Source organism: Eucalyptus grandis, chromosome 7 (assembly GCF_016545825.1).
Source record: "Eucalyptus grandis isolate ANBG69807.140 chromosome 7, ASM1654582v1, whole genome shotgun sequence".
Lineage (NCBI taxonomy): Eukaryota > Viridiplantae > Streptophyta > Magnoliopsida > Myrtales > Myrtaceae > Eucalyptus > Eucalyptus grandis.
Genome location: NC_052618.1, coordinates 6,179,084 through 6,192,573, shown reverse-complemented (window position 1 = coordinate 6,192,573; position 13,490 = coordinate 6,179,084). Strand labels below are relative to the sequence as shown.

At 36.3% G+C, this 13,490-nt stretch overlaps 1 pseudogene across 1 annotated transcript; it reads right to left on the bottom strand.

Moving 5' to 3' along the window:
* Positions 1-11,823: 11,823 nt before the first annotated feature.
* Positions 11,824-13,168, bottom strand: LOC120296419 (annotated as a pseudogene). Its single transcript, XR_005553367.1, has 2 exons — positions 12,978-13,168; positions 11,824-12,783 (listed from the first exon to the last, which is right to left on the bottom strand). The product of XR_005553367.1 is annotated as a dirigent protein 23-like (transcript).
* Positions 13,169-13,490: the final 322 nt, after the last annotated feature.

The following is a 13,490-nucleotide window of genomic DNA, read 5'->3' as shown; positions in this document are numbered from 1 at the left end:
AATTTAATGTCGACTGCATCAACTTTCATAATTATTAGGTGGGTAAAATCATTGACGTTTTCAGCAAGATTGATTTCACATGGCAGCGAACATTAGTCCTATCTTTCACAAATATAAAGTGATATCGCAATCAATGGCATTGTATATTAATATGGATATCTTTCAATATGCTCTACTCTCTCATGCCAACATTTATGATTAGAATTTGCAGCAATGAAGTGTCGTGATTCACATTACGGGACCCGATTATTGGATATTTTCAATTATTTTGTAGTAAAGTTAATCAAACCCAATCAAATATGTTGGCTTGGGTCAATTAGCGCTATCTAGCATAAGCTAGTTGGTGCAATCGGGGAATGATGACGATACATTATTCGATTAAATCCTTCTTTTTCTTTTTCGTTTGGGGGCGGTAGGTGTGGAAGCCGATCTAAAGTAAGGGGTAGGTGTGGGAGCCGATCTAAAAAGAGAGATAAACACATTAGTTCAACCACAAATTTTCACCCATGGAAAAATTGAAATTAAGTTTTTTTATTTATTTAAAATCTTTATTAGAAAGGGCACTCTAATCTATATAACGTTTAAAGCCGAAATTGAGAGAACGATAGTTACAGTGCTTTCGCTTTTTAGCTTAACGATTTGTTGCATATCGGGTTCCCATTCTTACTGGATCTAAATTTCTGTAAATGAATAAAGAGGAACTACATGAATATTCATCCTCTTATTGAATTTAAAATTAATAGAGGATAAACTAGAGAAAGCGTTTTAAATCCTACTCTACTCTAACACGGCTTATTTCAGCGTAGTTTCTTAAATATATTTTAAAGGGTGAAAATTTTGAGCCAAACATTAAACGCTGCGAACTGTTTTAATACTTAATCAGTGTTATTTGCGAAAGCAAAATGTCCAATCAAATTAGGATATGTATTCATAATATAACAATTAAACTTGAAATTAGACATTGATCGATTGGATGGGCTTAAATCAAGTGAGTATATATTAGTATCAAATTCGAAACGGATTTTGTAGTTGCTTAAATCAAAAGTGAACTTGGCAAGTCCAAAGTCTGTGATCTAGAATCAAAATGTTAACTTTCATAACAATAACTTGAATTCAATAAACAACTTATTGATATTATCATGCCTTCGCACCTTAGCGTCAAAATCGGAGTCCAAAAGAATATTAGAGGACTTGATGTCACGATGAATAACTCTAGGATTACCATAAAGGTCAAATCAATAAAAATGAAACTCAAAAATTATTATAGTAATGATAAATTTTTTTTTTTTTTTTTTTAGTTGAAAAAATACTCACACTCTTCATGTAAGTAAGCCAAATCTTGTGCGAAACCTAAAGCCACCTTCGACCTCTTAGGCCAAGGCATGATAGGGCGATCAAGATTTGCAATAACATTTGGGGTAGTTATAATTAATCGGATCTTGAGCTTTGAAATAACTAAGGTTACAATACTAACTGTGCAAATGAGAGTCTAGCATGTTGTTTGGGATGAATTCATAAACTATTATTCTGAGAGTGTTAGAAATGCAATATCCAAACAAAAAGATGAGGCGAGGGTGGTGGATATGGTCGATGTTATTGACTTCCGCTCAAAACACCCTCTTCTCTTGCCAACTTATAGCTTCTAGTTGCTTGATAGCAACTAATTCCTTCTTTCGGGAGTACTCTCTTATGAATGAGCCCAAAATCCCCTTCATTGAGAAAACTAGAATCAGAAAAATCATCCGTTGTCATTTTCATCTCCTTGTACATAAAGGTCTTATGCGAAACAACTAAGGCGATGGAAGAGGTTAGACGTTGGGACCCCATTCTACCAGCTTAATGATAATGAAAAGCATAGCTAGAAGAATTGATGTTAGAGATCTTGGTATTATGAACATGTAATTATTGTAATCCAAATGTAGAGCAAATTCTGATTGAGGATCAAAATCACATACAATGAAAAGGACAAGCTTGAGGACAATCGATGTTGATTCCTTAATCAGAATTTGCTCTGCATTTGGATCACAATAATGACATGTTCATAATACCAAGATTTGTAACATCAATTTTTCCATTAAGCTTGTAGAATCGAGTACTAATGTCTGACCTCTTATATCTCCAAGCATAGGTTTGGTGTTCCGCATAAGACCTTTGAGTACAAAGACCTGAAAATGGCAACGGGTGATTTCTCTAATTCCAATCTACTTGGCGAAGGCAGTTTCAGCCTCGTTCATAACGGAATACTCTCGAGCAGGGAATTAGTTGCCATCAAGCAACTAAAAGCTGAAAGTCGACAAGGGGAGAGAGAGTTTCGAGCGGAGGTAATCATCAACTGTATCCACCATCGTCACCATCTCTTTGGTTGGATATTGCATTTCTGACACTCTTAGAATTCTAGAGTTCGTCTCAAACAACACACTGGACTTTCATTTGCACGGTCAGTATTTATCCTGTACACTTAGTTATTTTAAAGCTCAAAATCCAATTGATTATAATTGCCCTAGATGTCATTGCAAAATCTAATTGCCCAATCATTCCTTAGCCTAAGAGGATGAAGGTGGCTTTAGGCTCCGCACGAGGCTTGGCCTACTTACACAAAGACTGTGAGTATTTTTTTTTTACAAAAAAAAAAAAAAAAATTATCATTACTATAATAATTTTCAAGTTTTATTTTTGTTGATCTAACCTTTCAGACAATTCATCGCGACAAGACCTCCAATATTCTTTTGGACTCCGATTTTGATGCTAAGATACGATGACATGATAATATCAATCAGTTGTTTAATGAATTGAAATTATTGTTATGAAAGTTAACATTTTGATTTAAGGTCGCAAACTTTGGACTCACCAAGTTCACTTTGGGTGTAGATACGCATGAATCACGCACATAATGGAGACTTTGTGGTAAGTTCATTTTCGGTTTGTCGTACCATTAATGGTTTTCATCTAGTACTGGTTTGTCAAATGTAGGTACATGTATCCTTGGTATTACTCGAGTGGCAAGCTAATGGAAAAGGTCGATGTCTACTCATTCAACGTGGTCATGGCGGAGCTACTCATGGGAAGAAAAGCATCGAATGCTGATCAACCTGAGGACCAACAATCTTTGGTGGAGTGAGTAAAATGTAAATAAATTTCCAATGATCGTCTAATTGTTTACCCTTCCTAGTGATGTACAAGGAACAACATTATGCTAAGAATAAGGAACAAAAAGTCAATCCCTTGTTGTATATAATTAAAATTGATAATCATGAGTTTGGATTCTTGAAGATAATATGCACAGAAAAATATGTAATCCTCTGTTCTTGTTTAAATAAAATATAGACAAATGGAATATACCCATTTCAACGACCTTAGAAAAGTTGAGATAGATAATATTTAGGGTCTATACCCATTTATTTTAGCCGACTCAATTTTGGGGTCACAACATGATTTATGCCGTGTTGTGTGATAATTAAATATAATTTATGAATGGGACACCTTCTTAATATTGAGTGGTAGGAAATAAATGAAACATTTTCAACCATAATATAGCCAGTCGGAGAATGATTTTCGAAAAGAGTGAAATTCCACCTTTCCCTATCTCATCAAGCGGATTGGTTTGCAATCTCCATTACTAGTCCAACCAGTTGAACCAACCAATTTGATCCGATTTCAAAAATAGATACCTTCAATCTAACTAACGTACTTCTAGGCATACAATCTGATGTGAAGGGGAGATCCTCATGATTTAAATCTAATTTCACATGGTTTCATTACTAATAATCAATCTTTGTATTGCTAATAGAAGTCAATAGCCTCAAACTCTTTTCATGTATAAAGTAATGTCAAGAAAATAAAATAGTACTATTTATATTGTCTAGCACATATCTTGTTGGGATATGGTTCTTCGCACAATGTTCCCCTAGTAGGATCCACTTTATTTGGTCTTGTGATCAATAGGGTTGCTCAAATTGCTGGTCAATCACTTTCTTATAACATAGCAAATTCTATGTTTTTCTCATAATAATGTAAAGTAGAAAAAAGCATTCAATATTTCTTAGCTTTTTAATGTTTCTTTATGCAGCTAATAGTAATTTTCCCTCCTTGTTTAGGATGGGAGTTTTCACCAATCAACAAGAAACCGTAGATGCATTAGTGAGGGTCTCATTATGATAGTTTGAGTTGGAGGTGCAAAATTTACACAAATGGAGGTAGGTTTGTTTTCTGTCATTTAAGTTAGACTTTCTATTGTGTTAACATCGAAATAGTACTAATAGTGAGGATGTAGAGAACTTAACAATCCAATTTTTTTGTCCTATTAGAAAGTTGATGCTAACCATAAAATTAGATTAAAAAGCTCTACACATCGTGTAGCCACTAGAGACATTATACAATATGTTCCAATGTGAGAAGTTCATAAGTTGATTTTCTCATGATTTTGTTGAATGAATCCATTCATCTTAATTAATTGAGATAGATGTTCATGTTAGGCATACAATTGGTAAATCAAGTTGAGAGAAATTGTAAACCTAGCATTCATGGTAATATTGTCATGGTGTAGTTGAAGGATGTTAGTGTTGGACTCGATCTTGAACTTATAGTTTCCTTTTGCATAAGCTTATTCATTTGTTTACCCAGTTTATCGGGTAAACAAATGATTAAATTGGGATTAGAGAGGCAATATCAAATCCGAAAACTTTATTTGGTTACTTCTTTGTTTTAACCCCCTACCTCTCCTCCTCCTAGGCTTTTTTTGGTGATTTTAGGAAAGGTTTTGCAATCAAGTGAAAGTTTATCAAAATAGTATAGAAGATCTTGATAATTCTTCCATTTGTCTTTTCTTAGTAATAACTTGCACAAAATTAAACTACTCATGGCAAGTGGAAGTGTATCAGTCGTTCAAGCTCTTTTAAAGAAGCTTCATAGACATTGCAGGTCTACATGTGAGCTACAGATATACAACCATGCATTTATACCATTTTTAAGCATTTCCTGGCGAAGTGCCATTTGTATCGAAGTTGCTTAAACACCACAAAGATAAATAATGAAAGGCTTATGTTCATGCTCAATTTGCGTACAACTGCTATTGAAGGGTTAAAATTCTATAAAGAGCTCTCCTATAGAAAGCTAAAACTAGGAAGGGTAGAATTGGTCTAAATTGCCTTTATGTTGTTTATGTAAATTGCTAATCATATCGCAAGAATGTGAATTATGATTGACAATTTGTTGAATACAAGTATCGCATCCTAGTTGCTCCTAAGAAAGAAAATATGGAACTTCCATTGTTTGTGCATTTACTGTTACCCTAAGATTGAGTCATAGCTAAGGAAATTGCATTCTTGTTACAACATTTTTATTATATTTTTACTCTCTTCTTTGGAGTTAGATATCCCATGGAGAATTTATATCTCTATTGAGTATGGCTAATCCGGTTCCGTTTGATAAAGGAGAGAGATAGTGAGGACATTGCTATTTATTTTATGCCTATGGCAATGCAAAAGAAGTTTGATAAATATTAGAAGGGTTATATTGTTGTCTTGCTATGCTTGTTAGAGCTTTGCTATTTGAAGTTGGACATAGATGATCATGTGGAACTTGTACGGATTACTCAAGAAAGTCTCTATATGCTTTTGATGAACATGTGACCTCTATGTGGAGAGATTATCACTTTACATCTTCAGCCAATCGAGGTAACATTTTAATTGAGGACATGTTTTAGAACATTGGGGACAACCTTGATCAGTATAATGCGTTCGAAAGTAAACACTATGCCTTGCAATCTAGAATGTCGCAATTGGATTTGTATTTGAAGGAAAATAGGCTTGATATTTATTTTTAAAAAAAAACCTTATCGTAATGTTCTTGATTATTTGAAAGCTAATTCACATCGTTATCTTGAGTTGTCTTCTCACTTACGTTGCCCGTAAGTCAGCCTTTAGCATTGAAGGGCACATTTTAAATAAATATCATAGTTCTCTTTCCCATGAAATTGTGCAGTAGAGATTGGTTATTTGAGTTCCACATGAGAAAGATTTAGAAGACAAGACCCTCATTTATAGGTTTTTTACGTTCTTTGTTTTATTTACTAATTTTATATTTTTAATTTGATGTGAAGTTTTTATTCATATAATAAATACACGCAAAGAGCTTAAAGTGGGTTAAAATGGTAAGTAAGGGTTTTTCTAAGTTAGGTTAAATATTAATAATGTTCTAATAATATGAGTCGGATGTGTGTTGAGTTGGATTAGGTATTGGTTTTCAAATTTACATCGTATGGAAATGTGCCAACACGGGTTAGATAGATCAATATGAATCGAATCATTTTTGTTCTAATCCAAACTTGACCCAACACTAACGACCCTAGAAAAGGGGTATAGATCTTCAATTTCTCCGGAGCTAGTAGTGTCAATGGCAAGAATATGCACTCTTCTAAGCGCAAAGACTTCCAAACCCCATCCTAAAAAGACCAAATTTCAATCATTATTCCACTGACAGCACTCCCAATTTGCATCATTCCATCTTCAGTAATATAACTAGCTTTCCAAACCAATGCATAAAAAAAGAACAGCTCCAGCTTTGTCCAGCATATTTTATCCTTTAACAACTTTTGGCACAAAGGCCTCCTTTATACCACCCTATCTCTGGCTAGTGGGAGAGATGGTCATTAGCCACCGTGAAACGCCTTACTCATGTATCAACTTTCCTTGAAACGAATGCCATGGATGGGGCTAAGGAAACCGTATCTATTTTTATAACTAAAACTCCCAAGGGATGGTAAAAAACAGTAAGGATGGATTTCTGTTTCCCACCAAACTTCCATCCCTCCTCCTTTAAGTTACATTATGCAATTAGGCTAATCAACCTTTGGAAACAAACAACGCAACTAGTGAGCCATAAGGATCACTTATTCAGTTTTGCCTTGATTACGATCAATTCTGTTTCCTTTTTGCAATATTAACCGATATCTAATGTGGTATAAATATGGATGTAATTTCCTTCGTATTAATATAACTTCATGGTTTTCTTTTGCTTCTCCAGTAAAAACCCCTAAGTCTCGGCAGTGATAAAAAAATTGCATCTGTAGTTCATATGAAACTAGAGAAAGATGTTTGCAAACGAAAGCCATCTTATGATAAAAATTTAATTGCACGAATTATTCTTACCAGTTGCCCATCATTCTGAAAACAGTATTGGTGCTCCAAAATGCTCAGGATATATGAACTGGATGGAGGCATCGGGGAGCAAACCAACAAGCTCTCCCCGAAACCAACAAGCTCCATTTTTCAGAATGAAAGAGCAATGAGCTTCATCCTGTTAAGCAAACAGGACAGGCAAAAATAAAACATTTTACAAAAAAGTTCAACAAATCAGTCCAGAAAATATAACTAGACGTATGACCATCATAATAAGCTACCTGCTCAGTCCAAAATTAGGCACTTGGAGAGCGAAATTTTCTAACTTCTGTTGAGCTGACATTGGCGATCAATTCTTATATTCTAAATATTCTTCGAACAGTGGAGGGAGAGGATTCAAGGTCGGCTTTTCAGCATCCTGGCAGTGAATTACGAACCTCAAATTTAAAATTCAAACCAAAACCAACACAAAGAGAAAGAAAAACTAGGAAGTAATGTATGCCAAGTTTTCAACACATAAACAGGTAGTATCTTCTGAGTTACCCTCTTTCAACGGTTGCACGTCCGATCCCTTCTTCGGAAAACCTGATGGTTTTCTTTCGTTCTTTTGTTCCCTTGCCGGATGATCTCTGCAGGCCCTTCTTCTTCCACATATTCCCAATCATGACCATATGCAGAAGCTATTCGACTGTCCCCGAAGCATGCGTGAGATTTTGGAGCGACATCGGGCAAAGGAAGGAAGCAAGGAGCTTCACCACCGCGTCGCTCCATACAAAGGCGCACTACCACCTCCGATCGCCTCCCTCTCGAAGCTGATGATCCCGCCCGACTCCACAATTCAATATACCCAATCTCCACGTGGGAAACCCTAGACTCCCTCCTCGCTCTCAGCCACGATCTCCTAAAGGCGGTTCCTCTTTTCGTCTTTACTCAGGCTCCTGACGTGGGTGTCGCCCATTTGAAGAATTTGGTCGAAATCCTTCGAAGCTGATGATCACGAACGTCGCCCCCTCTTCTTCGCCGCCTTGGTGCCGCCACGGAGAGAGAGAGAGAGAGAGAGAGAGAGAGAGATCTCCTCCTCGCTCTCAGCCACGATCTCCTAAATGCGTGTCGCCCATTTCAAGTACGTGAGTACGTGAGGCACGGCGTTGCGAGGTGGTTACCGAAGAGAAAGGGATTCGATAAAGATTTGAGGACGTGAAGACGTGAAGACGTGAATCTCATTTCAAAAGTACCGTTTTCTTTTCTGCGTGTTGCTCTTCCTAATTTATATATATATATATATATATATATATATATATATATATATAAGTTTTAGGTTTATAAATTATGACTAACTGCAAAATTTGAAAAATAAATGCTAGAAGTAAAAGGGCTACGGACCAACCCAAGCATTTGCAAAAAGAAAAAAGAAAAAAGAAGGGGAAATTATATTTTGAATTTGAGCTCACATACCAAATCAGATTTGAATTGGATATTGTAAGTTAGGATTATTAACTGAATCCTCTTTTAAAATTGTTATCGTGGCATTATCCATAGATGGGCGTGTAAATTTGTTGATCTTTGAAATGGCACACATATAACAGGGTTTCTTCGGCAAAAATTGTGAGCCACTATAAATTTTTTGCGCCATGAGTTTACACTAAACCGAGTTATTAATTTGAATTTTTTTTTTTTGGTAGGGCATAAATTTTTAGGAGTGAAAAATATTCAAGCATGTTAGAGAGTGCCTGCCACGATGAGAAGGCTTTGAAAGAGTGTTTATGATTCGTAGATAATCTTTCGTATGAAGAAAATTTTTCAAATTATTAATTTGTTCAGAATCAAACCAAACCATATTAAAGAAATGACGTATGAACATGTTCTTTGAATCTTCCATATGAACTCTAGTCAACCTTTCCTCTTTAATGAGTCAACCATGTCATTTCGTGCTAATTATGATGTTCTGCTCGCCTTCAGAAAATTAATTACTTAGTTAGTTCCCCATGATCTTAGCTTAGGGATTCGGTCAAACAATGTTTCTGAACTATTAACATCTATCCCTGTTCAATGGACTGAAGAATCCGATGCCAGATTTCACCATCTTTGAAATGCTAAATTAAAAATTATATTTTATCTGAAAATGAATAAGAGTATTAAAAAAAGGAAAAAGAATGCACTAATTGTAGTTTGTAATTAAATAAATATTTTTTATAAAAAAAAAAAGCTAAAATGAGATTATCTATATGGCACTTGTTTGAAGTTATTGATCATATCTTGATGAGAAGATGATAAGCGACGACCATATAAAATGACCTTCGAAATGCAAAGTGGTTGTTGTTGTTGTTGTGTAGCTATTTTCTTGCAAAGTGATTTGGATGTTCTGCCTATTTAATAGTCTTATGTTCTGTTGAATATTGTGATGAGAGTTACAGCAACAACTCTCTTGTGTGTCTTCTTCTCTGAGTCTATTTGATGAAATTTCGACACTAATTTCTCCTGATGATAAACCGTGTCCAATTTAGATCACCTAAAGCCTCACACAAAGATACCATAATGTCCAATTTCGTTCTCCACCATAAATCAATGAAAATGGAAAACACGTAGAGAGCATTACCAGATAAAGGACATCACCTCATCCACACACAAGCTGCAACCATAAAATTACGCCATAGCCTTTGGCCCGCAAAGAACCGAAGGTCCAAATGAAAGAAGAAGTGGACTATAACAATGCCCAAAGTGTCTAGTAATGCATAGCTATTACAATATATTCAACCACCCACCGCCGGTGGTGAGGTTGAGAAAGTACGTCTTCGTTGTCGCTGTTCCGCTCACCAACCGGAAAATGCTGGTCCCGCTGGCGATGGGAAACTCCCGACAGAAGCAACAGATGTTGGGGAAATCATTCACTAGTTGTGTTTTTTAATTAGTGACCGAATCCATTATTTTGCTGATCTTATTAAGTCATTGACTTTTTGGTTAGCGATTTGGAAATTGACACTAATGAAATCAATTTTTTAGTGGATATACATGGCATGTCTTTGCACGTTCTAGCTAATAAACGTGCCATGCTTTGTACGAGAGGACATATTAATGATATTTGGAGATATTTGATTGCTGATGAAGATAGAACATTAGTTTACAGTTCTTTGATTTTGATGCTTGATGACAAGTAAAGGTACTATTTACCCCTACTATTATTGTTGTTGAGTTAATAACAAATATTATCTTAATATATAATAAAGTTACAAAGAAACGAGTTCTGTAATTACTCAATTTCTCATTTGGATTTTCATTTTGAATATGTTGTCAAACTTGTGTGTGAAAAAAGAATAAGAAAGGATATTGTGAAGAAGAGAAAGCTATTGTTTTTTTAACCGTCGTGTTAAACAATATATGATTTGGTTATATTTACAGATAACCAACCAAGATATCACTTGGAAATAAGTAACTTATCCTCACTTTTCATGATCAACCGTCAATTTTCTTCCTATCAACAATAATTTCTTTTCATTTCTAACAGTCACCTTTTTTCATGTCCATGACCACTTCTTTTCATGATAATTAAATATTTCAACCGAAAAGGCACATTGTTTCAAGGTTAAAAAAAAAAAAAAAAAAGACATCAAAATTGCTAAAACTTTTATGTGTCGCTTACTTTGTTGTCATAACTTTTCAATTGATATCTAGAGTGCCATTATTATTAGAAAATATTTATCGCAAGTGCCATATTTTTTGACAAATTGATTTTCATAATTTAAAATAATCACCACAAGTGTGACAAGTTTTAATACCATGTAGGACTCTTTTAGCAAAAAAATCACTACCATGACCCAAGTGAGATTTTTTCATTTTTATTTTTTATAAGTTATAATATTCAAGTGATCGATGGAAATATTATGGGTACCAAAGTGAGTGCCGTATGAAAGTTATAGCACTTATGACATAATTTCTACAGGTTCTACTTGTATAGGGTACATAAAGGTATAGGAATTTCATTTCACTTTATTTAACGGAAATTTTGAATGTAGAGGATGATTTATATTTAACGTATTACATTTTTTTGGTCAAAATAGAAGGATTATTAAGGAAAAATGCTCCGTAAGCAAGTCAAGCCAATATAAATAAAACATTCAACTCAAGATCACTATACATTACATAGATTCCCAAGAAATTGACCCCTAATTAATCAAATGAACAATATGCGGAATCAACAAATTTGATTGTAGTCAAACTTCTTTACTTAAGTCTTCGTCTCCAATCTTCCTTTTACCTTGACAGCTCTTGATGGATAGAATGATAAAATATGTACATTAGAAAATAGAGAGAAGACCTTAGCCATATCTATATAGGCATGTCTAATGAACCCATCTATTACTAGTCACTACTAGAACGCTATGCTTATAGTAAGCCCTCCTACCACATCTTTACTAGACCAAGATGTAAATCCAAATATAATTCGGTAATATAATTTTACTTAAGTTTTCATGCATTGCCTAATATATTGTAAAAGCCTGTTCAAACGCACCAATTCCAATTATTAAGTTGAACAAGATGTGTAGCCCTGAATATTATTATTAGTTGGTGGTTGACTGAGCTTGTCGAGTGACAGTTTTCGAATCGAAACCAAATCAAGACACAATCTTAGGTTTCAGTAACTTTAAAATGGGAACTCCAAAATATAATAAAAAAGTTAACGTCGACTGCATCAACTTTCATAATTATTAGGTAGGTAAAATCATTGACGTTTTCAGCAAGATTGATTTCACATGGCGGCGAACATTGTAACATTACCTACTCAGTGATAAACCGAGTCCAATTTATAGTTCATCTAGAGCCCACACAGGAAGATTCCAGACCACCAAAATCAATGAAAAATCATGAAGCACGTAAAGCATAACAAAATTGGAAACGACAGAGCATCCGCACACAACTAGAATGATGTAATTTCCTACCATAACCTTCGGACTGGACTACAACACAAGCCACGATATATCTAGTAATGCAAAGCTATGACCTTATATTCAACTACAGCATCGCCGGTGGTGAGGTTGAGAAAGTACGTCTTCGCCGTCACGACCCCACTTGCCAGCCGGAAAACACCGGTCCCACCAACGATAGGCATCTCCCGATAGGTCTCGAGTGCCGGATTGCGGCCCAATATGCTCAGAGTGCTGCCGTGGTACTCCGGGGTCGTGAATACGAGGTTCATGCTCATGTGCAGGGCCATCGACTCAAGCCCAACTGAGCCATAGAACCCCTGTGCCCGGCCAACAAGGGGGGACTCTGGCTCAGGGCCCTTGGTCAGCGGGTCGTCGATCATGTTGACCACCCCGAAACCCGTCGGGGACTTCGCCTCGGCAATGCACTGCCGTGGGGTTCCTGCCAGAGAGCGTGTCGTGGAAGTAGAAGTGGAGGCGTGTGGTCTTGCGATCGGCATGGCTAAGCCCATTGAACCAGGCGTCCACCTTCTCGGGGTCATCCGCCTCGGCATGGGCGTGTTTCGCCACCATGGCCACTACCAGAGCAACAGCTGCCACCACCAGAGCAACAGCTGCCACCACCATTGCCGTTAAACCTGGCTTCGCCATCTCTGTCTCTCGATCTGAAATTGCTGGGAAAGTGGACACTATTGGAAGGAATTTAGAGGCGGAAATGAACCCAGAAAGGAGCCTTATAAAGAAGACACCTGCAGAAATACACAGACCAACAGGTGCATTCAGTTCTAGAATAGAAAGAATTCACATCAGAAAATTACATTACTCTAGACAATTGCAATAATGGTTTCCTAGAGAAGATCCAAGATTGCAGAGTGAACAACTAGCAGACAGCAACTATGGAAAAGAACATCTAGGGTGTTATGAAGTGCAAATTAGGAAATACCGACAGAAATATGGGAGTAAATGATTGCATCTGGTAGGGAGACCAAAAGTAGAAGAAACGCCACTGCCAGTTTGCTACCAGCAACAGGCAAATGAAAAGTCGACGAAGCTTCAAAATCAAGATTCATGATTCAGCCGTGCAAATATTACAAGTACTTGAGCCACTTGAGCCAAAAGAGTCACACCTCATCAAGTTCATGATAGATACATAGCAACTAACATATTAAATCAAACACCCACCAAACCCCAGTTCCCCATCAAACCACTTGCACACACTGAACCAAAAACAGGACAAAACGAAGTCAGAGCCAAACACATACGAGTGACGGTTTTTAAGAGAAAACCAGGAAGAAATTGACTCAGACAGAGACCACTGGCCGTGAATCAAGTGAAGAAATTGCCATCAGACAGGAGCTTACTAGTTACTGGTTGCTGGAGTCTTCATATATAACGTGATCAGAGGGGTGTGCCCGCTGTAAAGGAGCGTTTTTCGGTGATCGACTTCCACGACAAC